The sequence below is a fragment of the Heteronotia binoei genome, chromosome 21 (genome assembly GCF_032191835.1).
Source record: "Heteronotia binoei isolate CCM8104 ecotype False Entrance Well chromosome 21, APGP_CSIRO_Hbin_v1, whole genome shotgun sequence".
Taxonomy (NCBI): Eukaryota; Metazoa; Chordata; class Lepidosauria; order Squamata; family Gekkonidae; genus Heteronotia; species Heteronotia binoei.
The window spans coordinates 162043454-162068157 of NC_083243.1; the positions used below are offsets into that span (position 1 = coordinate 162043454).

Sequence of the window (24704 nt, forward strand, 5' to 3'; positions counted from 1 at the left end):
TTGTATAATTATTTTATTATCTATTACAATGTTGTTGTAGTAGTAGTTGCAGTAGTAGTAGTAATAATAATATGACATTGGATTTATATCCTGCCCTCCACTCTGAATCTCAGAGTGGCTCACAATCTCCTTTGCCTTCCTCCCCCACAACAGACACTCTGTGAGGTGGGTGGGGCTGAGAGAGCTCTCCCCAGAAGCTGCCCTTTCAAGGACAATTCTGTGAGAGCTATGGTTAACTCAAGGCCATTCCAGCAGCTGCAAGTAGAGGAGTGGGGAATCAAACGCGGTTCTCCCAGATAAGAGTCCGCACACTTAACCACCACACTAAACTAACAGAAATAAAGTGCACAATTGTATCATCCCGGAACCACCCCCCCACCCCGGGTCCGTGGAAAAATTGTCTTCCACAAAACTGGTCCCTGGTGCCAAAAGGTTGGGGACCAGTGTTCTACGGTATACCATAACACAGCCTCTTTCAAGAGCATGTTGTATTCCTGTTGTATTCCTACAACAGGCCTTAATCCTAGTATATTATAATCTCCCAGGAGATTGGTATAATTGGGGCTGCCAACTCTGACCTGAGAAATTCCTGGATTTGAGGGTGGTACCTATGAAGGGGGACATTTGAGGAGAATCTATGGAATATCAGTCTGAAGCTTCTGTTTCCTCCAGGGTGACTGAGCTCTGTTTGTCAGTTATAATTCCAGGAGAACTGCAGACCCCACGTGGAGTTTGGCAACTCTACTCTTGTAAAACATTTGAAGGACAGCTCTTAAATATTAATGAAGGCAGAGATAAAGGGCATATTAGATCATATTTAAGGAGGCCATATTTTGCATTGATAGGTCTATTAAAATTTTATTTATATGCATAGTTACTAGTCATATGCCAAGAGCACACACCTGTATTTCTATATAAGAGAAATGTCTTTACACAGGGTGGCCTATTTTATGAACACCCACTTCTAACCCACATCGCAAACTTCTCCATGAACTCCTTTGATAGCACAGGTGTAAAAGCCTTATGTTAAAAAATGTGTTGCAATCCCCCAGTCATCTGCAGCTTGACTAGTGATTCTCACCTTGGGCCAAATCTACACATATTGGGGACTGTTCAGGATATGGGGGCTCTTCTCCCCACTCACAAGAGTATTACTTTGCAAGAAAGCTGTGTGACTTTTTTTCTTGTTTGATGTTCAGTTTTAATAGCTTATTGTCTATGGATCAGTAAGTAAATAAAAGGGCAATTCAATTACAATGCTGTGTATTGTAGTGGTGGTAGCAGATTAAATATTAAACACCACTGAGGCAAACTGGTACTCCTCCAACATAATTCTCTGCTAGGGCATCTTTCCTTTAGCATTTAAAATACTGATTAAATTTTTTTCATTTTATAGGCCTTCAAGACTGGGTGGCTAATTTTTTTAAAATTGCTAATTTCTCTGTGCTGCGTTTAAATATTGTTTTCTTGGGCAAGGAGACTGCAACAAGAATGGGAAAGTGGCAGAAATGTCCCCTGGAGCTCATGCAAGACTGAAGGGAATGGAAGATTTGTCTCACTGGGCTGGGACAGCCTCTACTTACAGTAGAAGCCCCTCCCTGGAGGGAGGCAGGGTCGCTGAAGTTTGTGATTCCTGGAGGGAAGGGGCTTCTCTCCCAGATTCCCCATCTGGTCCTGAAGCAGTACAACTGCCTCTTCAAAAGGTATTAAAACAATGACCTTCATCAAAACAGTCCAATCAGAACAAACCAAACCATGAAGAAAATAGGGTGAAGAATTCTGAGAGAGATCTACTAAGTCAGGAGAGAACCAAAGTGGAAGTAAAACACCCCCCCCAATTCCTACCAGGTTACTGTTCTGGCTCAAGAGCCCTCAAGAAAGAATTCTGCCCATGGGTCAGAAGAGACTGCCCCACCCCAGGATCACCAAGAAGGAAGATTCATAGTGAGATAAATCTTCCATTCTCTACTGGTCTGGGGTGGAGCAGTCTCTACTTCAGGGACATAAAAAAGCAGTGTGCCCCAGGCTTCTAACCTGAAAAGGCATGCTGCAGGGCCCTTCTTCCAAAAGCAGCCTCAGCTAAGGCGATTTTGTCAATCCTGTAATGCTTGGTAAAGGAGTGGACCGACTTCTAGGTGGCAGCTCTACAAACTACTTCTATGGAAGGAAAAGGCCAGTAAGCTGCAGAGGTTGTCACCCCTCTGAGAGGATGGGCTGTAACACCTGAAGGAGGATCCAATCCCCTGGATTTATATGCCAGGAAATACAACCTATAACCCATCTGATAATGAGGAATGTGGAGACTTTATGGCCTAGGGAAGATTTCCTGAAGGAAGCAAACATGGAACCAGTCTTACAAAAAGAGTTACTCTTAGGTAAAAACTCAGGGCCCTCTTAACATCTAAGCAGTGCCACTCCCTTTCCTGAGGATGCTTAGGATTGGGACAAAAGGAAGGGAAAATCAACATGGGATCTGAAAGAAAGAGTTAACTTTTGGGATGAAGATCAGATCGGGACAACGTACCACCCAGTCATTATGGAAAACACAGAGCTCTTTGTCCACAGAAAGCGCTCTGAATTCTGCGACCCTCCCAGTTGAGGTGATACTGACCAGAAAAATGGTCTTAAAGGTGAGCTCCTTGAAAGAGCAGGTGGCCATGGGCTCAAAAGGAGCTTGCAAGAGGGCCTTGAGCACTATATTCAGATTCCAGAAGGGAAACCTATGAGTCTGAGGGGGGTTAATCAGAGAGGTACCCCTAAGAAACCTCCTAACATGAGAGTGATGTGACAGAGAAAGAGAGAAGTGGGCAGAGGAGAAGAAGGTGGTAGTGACTGTAGCACATCATGACAAAGAAAGAGAAAGGTGGGCAGAGGTGAAGAAGGTGGTGGCAACAGTGCAGCCAGGCCCAACTAAGAGAAACGGGGGACCCTCCAACCAGCCAACCTGATGCAGGTCTCTTTTCACTGCTCATGCCACCACTACCACCACCCTCCTCTTCCTTGTTCACCGGTTGGATAACAGACCTACACAGGTCAGTTCCAGGCCCCAGGCCATATGTCTGACACCCCTACTCTAGAGGGTCCACTATGCACACACTTCAGTGTGTGTGTGTGAAAAGTTTCCTTTTTCAAAAGCCCTGTCCCTTATGTCAAGTATATAATTAACTGACCAAACAGAAGACAAATGATACCTGCATAAAAATGTACACCTATGAAACACTATCCTGCAATTTATAAATCTGAAAAACACAGCTGGATGACACAGAAGTGTCCTAGAAATTAATCCACCTGAATTGAAATCAGCAGAAACAGCTGCTCAAATCAATCCTTCCTTCCTACATAAAACTAAATCTCCAATGAAAAAAATGTTCTGTTGAAAAATAAACTGTAGGGACAATGCATGAAATATTTTTCACTTAAAATGCCCTTTATTTGAATTAACTTTTCAGTGTGTGCAGGCATGGTGCCAGGGTTTTCAGTGACCTAGGCTGCAAGCCCTCCGCCCCCAATTTTCTGCCCTGCCCCCGCACAAGAACTTACCCCAGCATGCACTGGAGAGGGGGGCTGGAGTCGGTGAGTATGGCTGTGGGCCCAAGCCAAGGGCACCTCTGCCCTCAGTGTGCTGGGAAGGGGAGTGCACCTGCCGCCCCAATCAGGAAGGGCTAGGCGGCTGCTGCAACTCCTCCTTGCCAGGCCTGGCTGGGGGAAGGGCTGCGTGGAGGAGCACACCCGCCACTGTGCTGCCCCACTGGGAAGGGCCGGGTAGCTGCTGTGGCTCTCCCTTTTGTTGGCTGGGTGAGGTAGATGTGCAGGAACCACCCCTGCCACAGATGGCACTATAGATGGCTGCCTACCTCACCAACTCCAGGGCTGGTTTGGGGTTGTTATCATGTTGGAATACTGCCCTGAGGCCCAGTCTCTGAAGAGGGGGGATCATGCTCTGCTTTAGTATGCCACAGTACATGTTGGCATTCATGGTTCCCTCAATGAACTGTAGCTCCCCAGTGCCGGCAGCACTCATGCAGCCCCAGAACATGACATTCCCACCACCATGCTTGACCGTAGGCAAGACAAACTTGTTTTGTACTCCTCACCTGGTTGCTACCACACACGCTTGACACCATCGGATCGCAGGACATGGTTCCAGAAATCCATGTCCTTAGTCTGCTTGTCTGCAGCAAACCGTTTGTGGGCTTTCTTGTGCATCATCTTTAGAAGAGGCTTCCTTCTGAGATGATACCCCTGCAGACCAATTTGATGCAGCGTGCGGCATATGGTCTGAGCACTGACAGGCTGATCCCCCATCCCTTCAACCTCTGTAGCAATGTCATGGTCTGGGGCTGCATGAGCTACAGTTCATTGAGGGAACCATGAATGCCAACATGTACTGTGACATACTGAAGCAGAGCATGATCCCTCCCTTCGGAGACTGGGCTGCAGGGCAGTATTCCAACATGATAACAACCCTAAACCCACCTCCAAAACAACCACTGCCTTGCTAAAGAATCTGAGGGTAAAGGTGATGGACTGGCGAAGCATGTCTCCTGACCTAAACCCTATTGAGCATCTGTGGGGCATCCTGAAATGAAAGGTGGAGGTGGATAAGGTCTCTAACATCCACCAGCTACGTGACGTCATCATGGAGGAGTGGAAGAGGACTCCAGTGACAACCTGTGAACCTCTGGTGAACTCTATGCCCAAGAGGGTTAAGGCAGTGCTGGAAAATAATAGTGACCACAGAAAATATTGACACTTTGGGCTCCATTTAGACATTATCACTTAGGGGTGTACTCACTTTTGTTGCCAGCAGTTTAGACATTAATGGCTGTGTGTTGCATAATTTTGAGGGGACAGCACATTTACACTGTTATACAAGCTGTAGACTCACTACTTTACATTGTAGCCAAGTGTCATTTCTTCAGTGTTGTCACATGAAAAGATATACGTAAACATTTACAAAATGTGAGGGGGTGTATGTAGTTCTGTGACATACTGTAGCTGTCACAAAATTAAACCCAAACGACATGTGTTTTAGGAGAGAGATTAAATATGATGTTTCCAGTGAGTCAAATGCTTTTTCTATGTCTAAAGAGAGAAAGAGCAGCTTTAGATTTGGTGTATTCACAGAAAGAGATATGTAGAGTTTTATTAATGTTGTCTGTAATCTCTCTGCCAGGCATGAATCCTGCTTGGTCTGGGTGGGCATATTCAGTAATCAAAGAGTTAAGACACTTGGCTAATGTTGCTGTGAAAATTTTATAATCCATGTTCAATAGTGAAATAGGACAAAAAGACCCAGGGTTTGTGAGATTCTTGCCTTCTTTTGGCAAAACTATGATAAAAGCATCATTCCACATAGGTGGCAAGGATCCAGTTCGAAGGATTTCATTGCAAGTGTCAGTGAGTGGTTGAGCAAGCAGGTCAGCAAACTTCTTATAGAATTCTGAGATGTAGCCATCAGGCCCTGGGGACTTGTTGTTTTTGAGATTTTTAATAGTGTCCATGATCTCAGAGGATTTGAAAGGATGCTCTAGGAATAGGAAATGGTCATCAGAAAGTTTTCGGATCCCATTCCAAGAAAAGAAGTCAGAGATAGCACATGGAGATGATTTCAGTGATGTATACAGATGCTTGTAGTAGTTACTAAATATATGTGTAATATCAGATGACTTGCTATCGATTCAACCAGCCGTATCTTTTGCTGCATGGATGAACCTTGATGCAAATTTGTCTTTAACTCTCCAAGTGAGCAACTTTAGGGAGCGCAGTGAATTGGTCCAGTGACATTGTTTGATGTAAAGCAAATTTTTTCTGTATCTGGGAACTTTCCAAGGATTCCAGTATTTTTCTTGCCATGATAAGTTTCTTGTAGATTTTTTTACCTCCACGGTCTTCGTGTAGTCTCCAGTCAATGAATGTGTGCTAATACTTCTGTTTTAAGAACCTCTTTACGTTTTTTCAATTAGGAAGATAAAGAGATAAGATCACCACGTAGAACTGCTTTTAGAGCTTCCCACCTTGTGGAGGCTGAAGTTTCAGTTGCTGTGTTTTCTTTGAGATATTGCCTGATCTGTGATTTTATCTGTTGGGAACAATCTGAGTTAAGTAGTAGAGACCTGTTTAGAGTCCAGTGTTTGGGCGAGTGGTGAGTGGAATCTGAGTTCAGGGTGCAATGGACCCAAGCATGGTCAGACCAAACAATGGGACCAATTTAAGAATCAATTACTTTGTTAAGAATATGAATGGACAATAGTATATAGTCTATTCTAGTATATACATTAAATCGAGGAAAGTAGTAGGTGTAGTCTCCATTCCATGCATCTGATGCCAGACATCATGCAGATGGTGCCTCTGAAAAAGTTTTGACAGATTCTCAATATGTTTTTTGATGTGAAGTTGTCTGGGAGTATGGTGTGAATGATCAAGAGTGTAATCTGCTGTAAGACTGAGGTCCCCACCTATGATTACCTCACAATTTTGAAAAGCTTGAAGAGTGTTAAGTGTCTCTTCCAGAAAGTGCAGTTGATTGTCATTTGGAGCATAGATTGATGCAAGTGTGACTTGTGTGTCATCTAGGAGTCCCTTCACAAAGATGAAACAGCCTCGAGGGTCTGCTTGTGTTGCCTGATGTTGGAATCATACACAATTGGAAATCAAGATGGTGACTTCCCACAGCATGATATTGAGATTGGATCCATGAGGCCTTCAGGGACGCGCTAGATAGGTCTCTGAAGTGAGTTTCCTGGAGCAGGGTAACATCAGAACGTAGTTTGAATATGTTGTTTAGGATTCTCTTTTGTTTGATAGGGTTATGCATTCCCTGCACATTAAGAGAAGTGATGTTCCAAGACTGGGTCATGTTGAGTAAGGGATGGCAGACTAAGCTAGAAGGTTGATGAGAAAAGAGCAGAGTATTGGGTGCAGAGGAGAAAGAGCCAAAAAATAAAATAGGCACAGGAGTGGAAGAAGAAGAGAGTCAAGATACAAATGCAATTAATAAAGAAGGGCTGTGACACCTATGAAATAAGGCAATAATTAAATCAATATGCAGTAATAATAGAGTACAGGATAATCAGGTTAGATAGGCAAATTGATTATAATGTGAAATAAATTAACCAACTATGAATCAGAAGTATATGAAAACAATCTATTACTGTAAAAATACCCCAAGTTATATCCCCCCTTTTAAATCACAGCAGACAATTAGGAATGAATTTAAATATACAGTAAAATGATTAAGATAAAAGCAATTGATTGGTACTAAAAATCAGGTTAAAAGTGAATTATAATAATCAAGCAAGAGAGATCAATTCCAATAGCAGGTTTTTAGAGGAAGCACAAAATGTAATTAATATTAATTATACACACTGCGATGAATTATCAATGCTAATTATGAATAAAAATATGCAATGCAAAGATTACCAATAATGTGAATGAAATGCTTAGATTTTGTTATACTAGAAGTAACAACTGTAAGAAAAATAATTTGTATGAAAGCAGAATGCAGGTCTGGATTATGAGAAACTAGGAGCTAAGTAGAAGTATTTAAATTCTTAATAAAGATCTGAACTGTTAAGGTTCCAACAATGAACATGCTAATACAGTATTAAACAACTGTACTGTAACAGCACAATAATACTTAAAGATGTGTATGCAAATAGACTAGAGCTTTCTTAGCTATTAACTAGAGATATTGCAATATAACTAGTAGAACTATGAAGCAGTGAAACAAATTTGAAATATGTGATGACTAAGAAGAATTTTCAAACCGTTAAAAAAGCTTATAAAAACTATGTAGATGCAAAAGCAATAGTCTCACTTTCAATAGTCTCACTGAGTTCAGCCTTCAGTCGAAGAAGTAGAGGGTTGGCGCCACTTTTGAATGGGCTTGGATGAATCAGGAACTGGGTTGATGTTGATAGATTTTAGCAAGGACACGTCAGAGGCAATATCTTCCACATAATAAAGTTTGTGAGTGATTTGTAGACATGTTAGATTGCTCCACTTATAACGGACATGTGCTTGTCTCAAAGCATCAGTTACAGCCTTAAGGTTCCGACCTCAGGAGGCAAATCTGGGAATACCAGAATATGATCCCCTTTGAAAAGCAAATGCCCTTGTCAAGCAGTCTCTAAAATTGCCTTTCGCATATGAATGTCAGGAATGACTGCTATTATGTCACAAGGACCCTGCCGGGAGGGATTGTGTAGAGGCCCCATACGAAACGTGTTAGAGATGATTGGAGCTGTTAAATCCTGCAGCTCTATAGTACGTTCTAGCCATTCTGTCATGAAGGGAACAAGATCAGCATTTGTAGGCAGGTGTTCATTAAAGCTGCAAAATTTAAGGTTAGATTGACGCGCCAGTGACTCCAGCCGAAGCACCCGATTTTGAATGGCGCCATTTTCTTGTTGCAAGGCTGTAAAGTCCTCTTTTAAAGACAGACCCATCTCTTTTGCCCCCTCAGCGGTTTGATGAACAGCTTGTAAAGTTTGTTTGAAGTCTGAAAGCTGGTCCATGAGGGGTTTGACAAGTGCTGTCATTGTGTCTTTAAATCTAATCTCCATAGAGGTTAGGAGTGAGATTAGTGCCTAATCTGTGGCTGGCAGGAAACTCTGCTCAGCAGAAGTGCTGTCAGTAGCCATTTCGTTATCAGTGAGGTGATCAGGCTCTCGGCTTCTGTCAGAGGGCAGTGCATTAAACTACTTTGAAATAGCCTCACCAACCGATGGATTAGAAGCCGCTTTGTCTCCACTGTTCTTGCCCATGAAAAGAAGTAGTTAGATTGTCTGTCAACGATGGAAAAAGAGGTTCGGAGGGGATTGAGGGAAGGAGCTACTCACTTAAGTGGCCATCTTCCCTGGAGTTGAAGCCATGCCCCCCGGTGTCGTTTGTTTTAAAATGTTTTAATGATGGTGGTCTCCGTTTAGTTGTAAACAAGCCTGAAATCTTCATGGTTGCATGCTTCCTCCCCTCTAGGTTAGAAAAGCAGAGGATGAAAGCTTCCTGGCTTAGTTTAATCTGTATTTAGAATCCTGGCTCATGGGCAACGTATTAAATAAAAGAAACAAACCTCAGCTTTGTCAAAGCATCTGAATTTCAGGATTTCATCAGTTCTTTAGTCTTAGTTCTATATGCAAGGCAAGAAAGGAGTAATGTGTGAGCCTGCTGCTTCAGACCAACTCAACTTTGTTCTGCTGCTTCAGACCAACACAGCCACCCCACCAGAAAGTCTTTGGAAGAAATTCAAGTTATTTTTTCTGACCTAACTTGAAAACCAGACAAAAACAGAATAATCTTCCACAGGAGGACATTCAAGAGAACAAGATAGCTTTCTTGCAAATGCAGGCCCCTCCAAAATCTTTCCAGAGTTTCAGTGTTTGCGAGTCTTTCTAGAAATAGACATTACAATATGCAAGAAAGGGTGGATGTGAAAATATGACTCATGCTTATGATAACAAAAGAAATGCAAATGTAGCCTTAGATACCTTCCTAATCAAACTCTTTAGCTTTGAGTTTTAAATAGAATTGTCAGTCAGCAGTGGCAAAGGATTGTTCAAGATGAAAACCAGACTTGATTTTTCCTGTGACATCAGTAGTGCCATCATACACTTTTTACTTAAATGGCAGCACAGCCCATGTATTTATTTTATCTACTGCTACCTTGCCTTCCTTCCCAGAGGGGACCCAAATGTATAACATTATTATCCTCTCCCCCATTTTATCCTCACAACCACACTGTGACACAGGTTCATCTGAATGTGTGTTACTGGCCCAAGATCACCCAGCAGGCTTCCAAGACTGAGTGGGAATTTGAACCTGGGACTCCCAGATCCTAGTCGGACACTAAGCACTAAACTACATTGTATTAGAATACAGGTTAAGCAAAATTCTTTTAAAACAGGACAGGGGCTATTTTAAGTACATGGTTGGGAGGGATGCTGAACTGTTCTCAGTCGCTTATTCCTTCCTCAGAAACACTTTGCTCTAGTAGTTTTTATTTCTGACAGAGGCTTTTTCCAGTTCCAGAACCTCCTATCCTGCACTGGGAAAGGAAGTAGTATGGGGATGGGATTCATCACCTCCCATTCTACATATTAAGCTTTTGTCCACAAACATGTCCATGTGTCTCTGTATATCTAGTACAAGCAAGCCCTTTAATTTCATCTAGAAGGTACTAAAAGGAAAATAATCTTATGCTTTTTCTAGGCTAGCATTCACATGCCCCATGAAACTGTGATTATGGAAAAAATGTGGATGAACTAACTTGTTGCTGATGAGCATGTCTCAGTCATCTCCCCTCCATCCTTTCTTCTCGCATTGAGAACAGCAGTTAAGTACTCACTCCACTTACCCATGATGCATGAATGCAAGTATCCAGGTTAACCAGGGTATTTCAGCTATGAGTCTCGGGGGGAGGGGGGTTGGAAGGTGCATGCAAGGATCTGATAAGTAGCTGGATCCATGCATATTCTTCCTTAATTGCAATTATATGACACATCAAATGCAGCCTAAGTAAGCAGGTGAACAGGAAGTAAAATATTTAAGACTTCATCAGGAGAAATGAGAAAAAAAGTATTATTTTTTTATTATGTTCAGTTTGCTAGGCCACCCTTCCCTGTAAAAGCAGGGGCAGTTTACATCAAAAACAGATATAATGAATAATAAATTAAAAACATTAAAATACTTAAAATATCAGTCACAGAACAATACATTATCCCAGATGATGGATAAAATACATTTTAATAACCTTTAAAAGCATAAATGACCACAAAGATCATGGATGCTGCTGCATTGAGAAAAGTTGCCAGCCAGTGGCTTGGAGAACACATTTAAAGTTAAAGTTGCTTTCTTTCCACCTTTCCCTCCCCCCATTATATGCCTGCCAGCCAGCCTGCCTGCCCCCATCCCTTCCTTCCTCCCTCCCAACATCTGACATTCATGTCTTTCGGCTCTCAAACATCTGACGTTTATTCTAGGTAGCTCTTACGTTAAACAATTTGGCCACCCCTGCTCCAGGCTGATTGTGTGTATGTACTGTAGATACTAGCACTAAGTGAAACAACTGGCTTAGTAAGCAAACCTCCACGAGTCATAAGTCCACACATCAGCATTTTTAGCTAGAGTGACCTGTTCTTGCTCCTTCCAGAAGAGATGAGATTGGAAGACACTTTAGGTGATGAAAGGAGGAATGGATTCATACACTGAAATCATTATGTACCATGCAGTTATAAAGTCTGAAGAAAATACAGTTACACTTATATTACTGCTGTTCATTGAATGGTCATTTGTGCTTGCAGCAGAGAGTTTTTTGAAGCTCAAAAAGGCCAACTGGTGCTCTAGCTCCCTCTCCCACACAATTTCCCCACCTTTTGCAGCATGGTATGGAGGTGGCCCCACACTGACCTTCCTTCAATTCTTCTGTGTTGCTACTAGACTGAGGTAAGCTGTTGAATTTGAATAAGAGCTAACTGTAGGGCAGAACAGAGGGTTGTGAGACTGCACAGGTGATCCCTCAATGAACAACTGTTACAGGTAGATGCAACTCTTTTTTCATCATTGTGGTACCTGTGCAGTCCCACATGGGAGAGCAGCAAGGTGTGAGCTCCCTGTTGAGTAGAGATTGTAGGACCACTCTTCCTACCATGTCCATCGAATAATGTCATGTGAAGATGCATCACAAAGACCATATCGCCACCCTGCAGATGAATTTAATTGGGAGAATAAAGCAAAAAGCGGCTGAAGTGATCGAGTTCAAGTGGAGTTAGCAAGCAGCTGTAAGTGGACAGTCAACTTGTGCCAGTTCATAACATATTTTGATGGAAGTCACTATCCATCCTGAAGTGAATTATACAGGGTTGTCCCCCCGCCCATATTGGAGCCTGTGAATGACAGGAAAAGGCTGTCATACGTCCTGAATGCTTCTGTTCCATTTGGGTAGCACAGTAGTGATCTGTGGATGTGTAGGTTGTGCAGGGTTTGTTCTCAACTGTTTATTGGCTGTGATGGTGGTGGAAAGTACTGTCAAGTCATAGCTGACTTATGGCAACTCTGTGGAGTTTTCAAGGCAAGAGATGTTCAGAGATGGTCTGCCATTGCCTGACCCTGGTATTCCTTGGTGGTCCCCCTCCCATCCAAATATTAACCAGGGCTGATCTTGCTTATCTTCTGAATTCTAATGAGATCAGGCTAGCCTGGGCTATGCAGGTCAGGGCTAGAGCACTGGTAAAGTGATGTCCTGATTTAAATGGAATTTAGATGCTACTTACTGCAGTCCTAAGCACCTTGGCCTCAAGGATGCAGTCTCGTTCCCTGAGGACCAGGAGCTCCTTGCATGGAGCAAGCACCCAAGAATTCTGTCCATTCTTTTATCATTCTTTATTATTTTTTTGATCTTACTTTTGGATTTGTTGGTTTGCTCCACCTTTTGTTTGGAGTACTGGTCTATGGTTTAATTTTGGTTTTCATTTGTGGAATTACAAATATGGCATTCAGCCCTGGATTACAAATGTATACTTTGCAGCTGCTGAACTTTGGAAATATTTGAAAGTCGTGGTGGTGAGCTGGACTGCATCTGAATCAGCATTGCTGGAAGACACTGGACAGTGAATTGCTGTGTTTCTAGTGAACTGGATTGTTTTGTTTATTGGTTATCTAGTGTGGTGAACTAAAAAGTTGTGTTTACTATTATTCTTAGCATTGTTTTGGGTTACCACAAATTGTTTATAGAAGCTAGAAGGTTGTTTTCTTTTTATAACTATCTCATAATAAAGCCAGTGTTTGGAGAAGATTAGCCTTTCTGTTGCAAACAGGAACACAGAGTTTTAAAACAAACATTCAAGAGGCCTTATTGAACTTGTGGCTGTGAGTGTACTTAATTTAATAAGTATGGAAACTAAAGCCGGGACTGTACCCAAAGAAACTGTCAAAAAAAAAAGATATCAAAGAAGGCAAGCCACCATTTATTTCACCCAGTGCTCCAACTGATCCAGGGAAGTTTACAACCATGCAAGGAGACATGAAAGAACTGCAAACTAATTTAATGACTGCTATAACACGGCTGACAAGTAAAGTAGACAATATTGGTGAACAGATGGCAGAGATTAAACAAGAGTTTTTGGAGAATAGCAGATAGACAGCTGAAACCAATAAAGCCTTAAAAGTATTAGAGGGTCAGGTGACGGAGAATATTCAAAAGGTGGAATATCTGGGAAAAGAACAGAGTATACAAGACTCTAGACTCTTGCAGCTGGAAGTAGATAAAGCCGCTTATATGTTGAGGTTTCAAAACATACCAGAAGAGAAAAATGAAGACCTACAGAAAATATTAAGATAAGCCTTGGCTGAAATCTTACAGGTGACTCCTGGAAGAAGAATTTGATAAAGTTAAGCGGGTGCCATCGAGTTATACCAGACAAAATAAATTACCTAGTGAAGTTCATTTGAGATTCACAAGAAAGAGGACCAAAGATGATATTTTAAAACAAGTAAGAGATAGACCAATGATGATAGCTGGAAATGTGGTGAAAATTCTAAGAGAGGTTACTTGACCTGTGAGATAAAAGAGGAGAGAATATTAAGCATTAACAGATTTTTTGAGAGGAAGAGAAATATCCTACATGTGGCTAATGCCAGAAGGACTTCTTTTTACATACCAGGAGAACAGATACAGAATCAACTCCATTTTTAAAGCTCAATTTTTTTTTAAAGAATGAAGAAAAAAGAAGGCAAAGAAAGGGAGGAGGAGGAGGAGGAAAAAAAACTCCGGTGAAGAAGATCCAAATGAACCACGGAGATACCATACAAGAGAGCATTCCAAAAAAGATAAGAAGGATAATGATAATCAAAACCCATAATGGCTTCAATAATTTCAGTTAATGTGAATGGACTTAATTCTCCTGCTAAAAGGAGAAAGACATTTAGATATTTGGCAAAAATGGAAATGGACATAATTTGTTTACAAGAAACACATATCCTAACTAAAGATCAACATTATTTGAAAAATAAAAAACTTGGTAATTTATTCACAGCAACAGATGAGTACAAGAAGAAAAGGAGAGTGGCAATATATATTAAGGATAAATTTAACCCACAACTGCAATTTGCCTCTGAAGATGGAAGAATTTTATTAGTGGAAATCACAGTGGATAATAAAAAATTTTTACTTGCAAATATTTATGCGCCAAATGATCATCAAGAGAAATTTTTTCAAGATTTGCATCTTAAATTGTCAAATTTGGACAATGTAGAATATTGTCTAATAGGAGATTTCAATGCTATTTCTGACAGACTACTGGATAAAAAAACACATAAACAGATGAAAAGTAAACGTCTTCAGCTACCAACAAGTTTTTGGAAATTAGCAGAAGAAATGGATTTGGTGGATGCATGAAGAAAAAGATATCCCAAATCCAAAGATTTTACTTACTATTCCTCTAGTCACCAAACTTGGTCAAGAATTGATATGTGTTGGCTTTCTGCAAGTCTGATCAAAGATTTAGTGGACACAGAAATTCAAACAAGAATCATTTCAGATCATAGCCCTGTAATGATAAAATTAAAAGGCTCACGGATGAGAAAATTATGGAAGTTAAATACTTCAATTTTGAAAGATAAAGGCTTTCTTAAAGAATCCAAGGTGGAAATGGAATCTTTTTTCAAACAGAATATAACACAAGAGGTAAAGATGCAAGTAGTTTGGGACACTGCTAAAGCTTTTTATAGAGGTCTTGCAATTAGATATAATATCAAGGGGGGGAAAAGAAAGAACAGAAAATTTTCAAAATTTAATGTCACAAGCTGGAGAAGCTGAAAAGAACCTTAAAAAACAACCAACAAAATATGAATTCCCCAAAAAAGGTGAAAGAAATGCAATTTAATTCTTATGGAAGAAGTGGAGATTAAATTAAGGTACACTAGGCAAAATTTCTTTGAACTTGCCAATCAGCCTGGAAGGTGGCTGGCTTACAGGATGAGAAAAGAAAAGGCCAAAAGAATAATTACGATATTGAGAGATGAGAATAACAAAGAGAAAACTCAAAAGCAAGAAATACATCAAATCGTGGAACAGTTTTATAAAAAATTATACGAAGACAAGCAAGTTCATAAAATAGACTTAGAAGAATATGTTAATCAAAATAACCTTAGCAAATTTACAGAAGAAAAACTCCAAAGTGATCTGTTGAGGCTGGGTGAGTGGGCATCAACGTGGCAGATGCGGTTCAATGTGGCCAAGTGCAAAGTAATGCACATTGGGGCCAAGAATTCCAGCTACAAATATAAGTTGATGGGGTGTGAACTGGCAGAGACTGACCAAGAGAGAGATCTTGGAGTCGTGGTAGATAACTCACTGAAAATGTCAAGACAGTGTGCGTTTGCAATAAAAAAGGCCAACGTCATGCTGGGAATTATTAGGAAGGGAATTGAAAACAAATCAGCCGGTATCATAATGCCCCTGTATAAATCGATGGTGCGGTCTCATTTGGAGTACTGTGTGCAGTTCTGGTCGCCGTACCTCAAAAAGGATATTATAGCATTGGAGAAAGTCCAGAAAAGGGCAACTAGAATGATTAAAGGGCTGGAACACTTTCCCTATGAAGAAAGGTTGAAACGCTTGGGACTCTTTAGCTTGGAGAAACGTTGACTGTGGGGTGACATGATAGAGGTTTACAAGATAATGCATGGGATGGAGAAAGTAGAGAAAGAAGTACTTTTCTCCCTTTCTCACAATACAAGAACTCGTGGGCATTCAATGAAATTGCTAAGCAGACAGGTTAAAATGGATAAAAGAAAGTACTTCTTCACCCAAAGGGTGACATGTGGAATTCACTGCCACAGGAGGTGGTGGTGACCACAAAAATAGCCACCTTCAAGAGGGGTTTTGATAAAAATATGGAGCAGAGGTCCATCAGTGGCTATTAGCCACAGTGTGTGTGTGTGTGTGTATATATATATATAATTTTTTTTTGCCACTGTGTGACACAGAGTGTTGGATTGGATGGGCCATTGGCCTGATCTAACATGGCTTCTCTTATGTTCTTAAGGCAGAACCTCCACATCCCACATCCCATCCTGCCTCAATCACTCCCCCCACCCCTGAGGGCTTACCAAGAGAATGCCTAAGAGGGAGGGTGCAATCACCTTGCAGGCTTCTGTATGAAGGCGTGAGGGACCAGAGGGTGGTCTGGGTGAATAAGCCAGTTTATTGCACCACTTAGAGCATAAGGCTGGATTCTGGAGCCCCAGAGTCTGTTCCCCACTTGCAACATGGAAGGTAGGTGGGTGGCCTCGAGCCAGGTGCTGAATGCACCCCCTTAGCCTGACCAACCTCATGCGGTTATTGTGAGTAGCACTAGGGGGATACTGGGTCATGGGGGTTCCCTGGGTCAGTGGTAGGGGAAGCCACTCCAGTGGGCAGACTCCCAGCATATTCCATGGAGCAGTTGGCCCACAGAACATACTGGGATGCAGGGAAAACAAATTATGGTGACCATGTGCCTATCATCTTCATGGGTCTCTGTCAGGAGATGGGGTGGGAGAGTAGAATGGGGCTCTCCTAAGCTGCCCTTTCCTGCCCACAACTGTCATGTGCAATGGCATCTGTCCCCAGGACTGGCCACTCTTGTTGAGCCAATGTGCCCCTCCCCTCATGCCACCTCCACCTTGACACTACACTGTGAAGCCACACTGCAGTAGGATTGCCATGGACATGACATCACAAGCAGCCAGCTATACGTCCCCACCACCGCAGCATAACTTTGTCTTTAGGGAGCCAACCAGCAGCACCAAAGTTGCATGATGGCCAGCCGCTACAACACAGGTGCAGCTCAGGATTGCTCTGTTATTATAGATACAGATAGAAGAGAAGGGACATTAATTACTTCTGTTGGTTTTTATTTGTATGAAATTACTGAAATGTTGTTTTATGGATTCTGATATAGCTTTTGTCAGAGTTATATATATTGGCTAACTGGCTAATATATATAATATATATATAGTGCTTGCATCTTTTGATTATAGTTCAATTATAAAATACAGTAGTTAGGATATGTCAATATTTAAAATCATTAAAGAATTAATACATTATCATGGCAAGACTAAACATCAAATATTTGCTATTTAATGTTTGAAGAGTAAATTTTTATTTCAAGGTAACTATAAATATTTGTTGATGCAGTTGCAATTATTAAAGACTTACTAAGACTGAGAGCAAATATCTTTGAATATTATTATGTTTTATATTTGAAATATGTATTTTAAACATTATGTTAATATTTTATTGTCCTTGCATTAAAAATATTTTAAAATGTTAATATTTTCTAAATCTTTTTACCCTTACCCTATTTTCTTTCTGCACCCCTATTTAAAAAAAAATACAAAACATTTTTTTAAAATAAGAACAAAAACAAGAAGAAGAAGAAGAAGAAGAAGAAGGGGAAAAAAAACAATGTAACAGAAAGATATATAATCCAAAAACATGGGGGCAAAACTACACATTATGCAGGTAATCAGTGATTGGAACTCTTGGTTTTTTCCCATCATTAAAATGCATTAAAAGTGATTGGCATGGAAGAGAAGTTGGGATCAGGGCTATGCCACTGGAGAGATAAACTGGCCCCCCCTCCCCAAAAAATAGAGGTAGAGAAAAGGAGAGGTGTAACATAAGTATCTTTTCAGTTAACAGTAGCTCATGGGAGGGATTTCTCTTGGGAAAATGGCACATGGGAAAAGGTTAAACCACCCTACACAACAGCTATTCTGGTTAATGGAAAACAACAACCATTACCTTTGGATGAAATAACTTCATCACATAATGTATGGTTTGCCTCAAACTGATTGACAGAACAACCGGGGAGCAGAGAAAAACCAAAAGCTCTTTGTCATGAGGCTGTACACGTACTGAGGAAGTCCTAGAAGGAGCAGAGATCTCAGTCTTTGGGTCTGGGGCAGGTCCAGAATCTAAGCCACCTCCCTTCTCCTCCAAATTATACTAAGTACACAAACTGGAAATTCACAGAACATTACAAGAATGCTCATTCCAGTTGTCCTCTCAGCAGTACTCCATTGCAGACAAAAGGATTACATTCACAAAAACTTCCCCTAGAAAGCAAAACAAGATTTATGCAAGCCAAGACATGGCAGGCCTTACCTGAGGTGGGTCTTCCGTCTTACACTTCACTTGCAGAGGCTACAGTAGCCTCTCCCCCTTTGAGGCTACCCAACAGAAGACATTTCAAATGCACAGCAGCTGCTGCCTTCCACCACAGCTCTTCAGCAGTCTTTCAGGCAGTCCTTAGCCTGGTCATTCTCAGATTTGTCCATGCATGCCATAATCATAGCAAGCCTATTTTCATTTTCTGCTGTTTTTCTTCGCAAGTATTGGTCATTGGGTGAAGTTGAAAGAGAGACTGTGTTGCTAGCTCATTCTATGTGGAACTCCTCCTTTGTCCACTGGGTTGCCTAAAAAAAAAATCCAGTAGAAATACAACTTTTAGTCTCCAAATATGTGTTCTTCCCAGCAATATTGATGTTTTCTTCAAACTAACAATACTTTGTCTTGCAAACATAATACTAGAAGAGTAAAAAAATCTCCAAATGGCAGTTTTCTATGTTTTCTCACCAACGTTGCCAACAACTACAAAGCTGATACCTCCCCATACACTTCACAGGTCCCTTTATGTTGATAATTTGCTGTATAGTGGGGGGGGGGGGGGAGCAATTTTTTTCCATTTTAAAAGTGCACCTCGGTCTACTTGACTAAAAATTGTTTTATTTGCTATAAGATACAGAAATATTATTATAAGCACTGAACTGGAAAAGTTGTTGTGAATAGTCAACTCTTCTTTTCCCACATTCCAGTTATAGCTTGATTAATCCTTGCTATAGTGTGGCCTTCTAGGTGTTAGGGAATTTTGTTTGAAATTCTATATCTTTATCTCAAACAGTGCGATGGATCACTGGATCAAATAATCATTGAGAGGCGTTTAACATGAAAAAGCAAAAACATATTTATTTCTACAGGGAAAGGGTACTGGGAGGTGAAAATAACAAACACTATAGAACTACATGCTTACACTAGAAGATCATGTGCTTAATGGAAGCTACTTCCTCCTTCTTCTTGACCTCTCTGCCTGAACAAAGGAAGTCACCTGACTAACTGACCAAACAGACAAAACAGGTTTTCCTGCTTCTAGACCTTGATAGACAGCAGTCAGTATCTTCTTCCCAGGTCATGCAGACAATAGGGAATCAGGCACAGTGTTAACCCTGTAATGACTGGAACTTTAGAACATTGCAAAAGACATACAAAACAGATACATATTTCCAACACCCCTTCTCAATGCGTAATATGCACGTCATTATACATTCAATAGTCATTACTCATTATTCACTGTAACATTCACATCAACTAGATTCATCATTTCACGTAAACGTTCAAATCTAGCACAAGGTAATGGCTTAGGAAGTATATCAGCTATCATAGCTTCTGTACAACAATATTCTATCTTAATCAGCCTCTTCTGGTGTAGATCTTTCACTAGCTCACATTTAATGCCAATAGATCTACTTCTGGCTGTTCTACTTTTCCCTTTACATATAGCAATACACGTTTGGTTATCTTCAAACATTACAATAGGTACAGGTTCTTTTATCTTGAAGTCTTTCAGCAGATGAAAAATCCATTCAAGTTCACTGCAGGCACTGGCTGCTGACACACACTCAGCTTCTGCTGTAGATTGTGCCACTATAGTCTGTTTTCTGCTAGTCCATTCTACAAGTCCATTTCCGTAGAAGAACAAGTATCCACTGGTTGATCTGTAATTGCATGATTCTTCTGCATAGTTGGCATCCATGTATCCAACTAGGCTGGGATTATCAGAAGGTTCAATGATCAGTCTTAAGTCCATAGTCCCTTTTAAGTATCTGGCAAGTTTCTTGACTGCATTCCAATCATGGTGATTAGGCAAACTTATTTTTCTGCTCAGTATTCCGACAGCAGCTGTTATATCAGGTCTGGTAGTTTTACTCAGGTACAGTAGTTTTCTATAGCTTCTCTGTACTCTCCAATGTCTTTGAGTGGTTGACCACCCTGGGCTCTCAGGTATGCAGGTTCAAGAGGTATCTTAGATTCTTTACAGTCTCTCATGACAAGAGATTCTATAAAGTCCATGATCTTTCGTCTTTGGCACAGTTGAAAGGTTCCATCCTTGAGTCTCTCAATATGTATTCCTAGATAGTGTTTAATATCTCCAAGTTTTTTGACTTCAACCTCTTTGTTCAGCTTTTCAACAATGTCTTTAATGTCCTCTTTGTTCCTGCAGTTCACAATCAAATCGTCAACGTAAACCAGAATGTATTGATATTCTCCATCTTTAAGTCTAGTGTACATGCAGAGTTCAGCTTTCCTTTGCTCAAATCCTTGTTGCTGTAGTCGTCCAGTTATTTTGTCATACCAACCTTTTGTGGCCTGTTTCAAACCATAGTCCTTTGTTGAGTTTGAAAACATAGTTCTCCTTGCCAGGGACTTGAAAACCTTCAGGTATTTCCATATAGATTTCCCCTGATAGCTCACCATTAAGAAACGCTGTCTTAATGTCTAGGTGCTCTACAAGCATATTTCTAGATGATGCCACACTCAGTAGTGTTTTACGTGTAGCACTATTGATAACTGGTGCATAAGTTCCAAATTCTTGTGCATAGCTTTTGGCTACTAGCCTTGCTTTGTATAAATCTATAGCTCCATCGTCTCTGTACTTTATTTTGTAGACCAATTTGCATCCAGCAGGCTTTCTTCCTGCGGGTAGCTTGATAAGAGTCCATACATCTTTTTCATAAATGGATAGTATTTCTTGTTCCATTGCTTGAATCCATTTCTCCTTTTCTTCATTAGGTAGATCACACACTTGTTTCCAGCTCTTGGGTTCCTCTTTAGGTTTCACAGTCTCTATAGATCGCACAGTGTCACAGTATCCATATTTCTGTGGTGGTTGCCCTTTTGTGCTCCTTTCTGATCGTCTTAAAAAGAGTGGAGGTTCTGTCACTCCCTGCGTTGCGGCCCCCATTTCCCCTTCTTGTTCAGTAGAGTCTTCAGAAGGCAGACCTACTGGTTCAGCGGTGGTCACTACAGGTAACCAGGTGCACCAATCTTCTGAAGCATCATCATTAACCTCAGGATCAGATTCAGGTACACAAGGTGCTCTAGGCAAATTACTGTCATCCACAAACACAATATTATAATGTTTGGTCTTATTCAGCTTTAGATCATAGACTCTGTAGCCTTTTCCCACTGAGGAATATCCTACTATGAATCCAATCTCAGTCCTTGTATCAAGTTTCCCTCTATTTTCTCTAGGAACATATGCATAGGCTTTTGCTCCAAAAGTTTTGATATGCTTAAATCCTGGCTTCTTGCCAAACCAAGCCTGGAACGGAGTAATTCCTGTTACTTTTGAAGGTATTCTATTGTGGATATACACTGCTGTATTTACAGCTTCAGGCCACAGGCCTTTAGGTAATCCAGAATGCATGAGAATTGCTCTGGTCATTTGCTGTAACACACGATTAAGTCTTTCTGCACTCCCATTCTGCTGTGGAGTGTATGGGACAGTCACTTTGTGTTCAATCCCTTCTGCTTTCAGAAATTTCTTGAACCCATTGTTGCAATATTCACCACCTCCATCTGTCAGCAAGCTTTGAGGTACACGTCCAAATCTGTTTTTAACTATGGAAACATATTCTTTAAATTTATCAAGAGTCTCATCTTTTGATTTGAGCATCTTTGCCTCTGTGAAAACTGAGAAAAATTTATTTCTCCAAATCGAAGCTTTTATAGGCCCAACAACATCACTGAATATTGTTTCCAAAAACCTTTCATTATGCACACTGCTTTTTCCACTAAAGCAAGGTGCAGTTTCTTTTGCTCTCAGACAAACATCACATCTTTCCTTGGATTTATCACAATGCACAACATCAAGTCCACAATCCTTTAGCAACTTCTCAACACTCTGCATGCTTCTGTGTGCTAACTTTACATGCCAAGCATAAACACATCTCCTATGGTCACACTTTCTGCCTTCAGTCTGGCAAACAGTCTTTTCCACAACATCAACAGCATCTGATCTTTCACTTAAGTCCATAATATAATGAGCTCCATTTCTTTCATCCAGTTTAAAACTAATTTCAGAATTCTTCTGAATAACTTCACCTTCATTTCCTTTATCAAGATATACAGCATAATTATTTCTTATAAGCACTTGGCTTGAAAGTAAATTCTCAATTGATTCAGGTGCATAAGCTACATTTTTCAATCTTATTGGCATTAAATCTCCATCACTGGTAAGCAATTTCATTTTGATCTCACCCACACCACAAACTTGTAAGGGTTTCTGGTTGGCACCTATCATTTCACGTCTCTGACTTTCATCCAACTCTGAAAACATGCCATTATATCGACAAATATGCATAGAAGATCCACTATCAATCAAAAATCTTCCTCTTTCACCAATAAAATTCAAATTATTAACATGCATAGTACTTTCTCTGTTCTTTTCTTTGTTCCCACCTGGGCCATGTGGCTTGGAAAATTTCTGGTTTAAAAATTTCTGGCTGCTATTATTTCTATGGCCACAAGATGGCACCCGTGTTCCCTCATTTGAAACACGTGCTTTAAAATTGCTATTCCTTTGTTCAGTGTTCTTGTCCCCAGATCTGGAGACTGCTTCCTCCTTGATAGCATTTAACAGGACTTCTAGACTCAAATCTGTTTGCAGTCTCAAAATCATCTTAATTGGTTTGTAAATACTGGGCAGAGCTTTCAATATAGTTGAGATTAAGTCTCTTTCTGCAATAGCCTCATCGAGCTCCTGTAGTCTGGATTGCATGCACATGAGTTCCTTCAGACATTTAGTCACATTCCCCCTTTCTTGCACTTGAAAACCAAATATTTTGCCCTTTAAATCATGAATAGTGCTTATGGGAGTTTCGTTATATTTATCTTTAAGGCATTAAAGCATTTCTTTTGCAGTTTTAAGTGTGCAATTGAGGAATTTCATATGCCTCAACAGATTCTAAAATGAGAGTTTCTGCAAAACCATCTAGCCGTTTAAAATTTGATTTTTCTTGCTCATTATCAGGGGGATTTTCAGACAAAACTCTTTCAGCTCCATAAATCTCAAGTCTTTGTGTTAGGAGCGACAGCCAGAATGAGAAATGATTCTTAGTTAACTTCAGGATACTAAATCCTATCACTGGTAGGTTACTCACAGTACCAAAACCAAGATTTGCAGTGGCTGCGCCTGAAGATGTGAAAACAGAAGATCCAGTGGCTCCTCTCTCTGGGTTCGACATTTTTCACAGCAATCAGGCAGGGCAAGGTTAAAGATTCTTCCTTCCTCACTGGAGAGAAAAGGCTGCTGGATATGCGCGCATGCTTGCAGCAAGGCTCTTCCATGTTCTCCGACGTAATCCACAGAAAAAGGGTTAAAAAGCTCCAAAAATTCTCTTTCTAGCACATCTGATGCAGAAAGAAGCAAGAGAGAGGGAGAAGGAAGGAGATGCCAGTGAGTTGCCTGATAGAAGCCTCTGGGGGCCTGATCTGGCCACATGTTTGACACCCCTGATCTGGCCACATGTTTGACACCCCTGGCTTAGATAGTTCCTGTTTCTGTTCTTGATTTGAGTAAGACTGCTCAAGTTTAGACTGCTTAGACTGCTTCTTAGAGTCACTCAAACTGGAGAAAGGTGGGTGTTCCCAGACCCCAGGAAATAATCTATTTCCTGCCTCCCTGATTGGATAGTAGGAAACACCCAAGATGTCCTCCTGTCCTCAGAGGAGAATGACCCATCATGGTAAGTGCCAAAAGCGAGTCTTGCCCCTATGTTGATTGTGTCCTGATCTTCCTCTTGTTCAGATTTCAGGAGTAATTTATGTGTGTTGAACACTCTCTGTATAAAATGTTACATTTTCAGATCATGTGCCAGTATGTGAACAATTCTGATTCTTCCATGAGCAAGTCAGCCAGTTAGAATTTGGAATCATCCAAAGAAATGGAATAGCATGAAGTTTGGAACAAAGGAAAACACACATCTGAAAAAGGCATACTATGACGTCTTTACACAATAGCAGCATTTGCTGGCCCGGTTTCTCTTCCACCCATGAGAAACCATTAATTTACCCATAATGTTTAGTTATAAGACACAGAAATTAATTTTCATGTTTCTTATATTGCAATCAACAGTCTGAGCTCTTCAGACCCCAATGGAAAGCAAACCATATCTTATACACATTAAAACAGTCTGAGAGCCAGTTTGTGGTTAAGTGTGCAGACTCTTATCTGGGAGAACCAGGTTTGATTCCCCATGCCTCCACTTGCAGCTGCTGGAATGGCCTTGAGTCAGCCATAGCTCTCACAGAGTTGTCCTTGAAAGGGCAGCTTCTGTGAGAGCTCTCTCAGCCCCACCTACCTCACAGGGTGTCTGTTGTGGGGGAAGATGATAAAGGAGATTGTAAGCCGCTCTGAAACTCTAGATTCAGAGAGAAGGGCGAGGTATAAATCTGTGGTTGTCATCTTCTTCTTCTGCAGGCTTTGTGTTCATGGTGAGGGTACAATGATTTATAGGCTTAGCTTTAACACTTCATTGTTCCCTAGCCAATTCTGTAAATGGAATTATTGTACAGATTATGCCTCCCACTCATGCCGTATACT

General features: G+C 40.8%; 1 protein-coding gene across 1 annotated transcript in view; it reads right to left on the reverse strand.

Moving 5' to 3' along the window:
- LOC132589394 (uncharacterized) overlaps positions 1–24704 on the reverse strand; it is a 160238-nt gene that overhangs the window by 41378 nt on the left and 94156 nt on the right. Inside the window, exon 3 of the mRNA XM_060262117.1 lies at positions 18149–18459. The gene's annotated coding sequence lies outside the window, so the exon portion shown is untranslated. The remainder of the gene's footprint in view (positions 1–18148; positions 18460–24704) is intronic.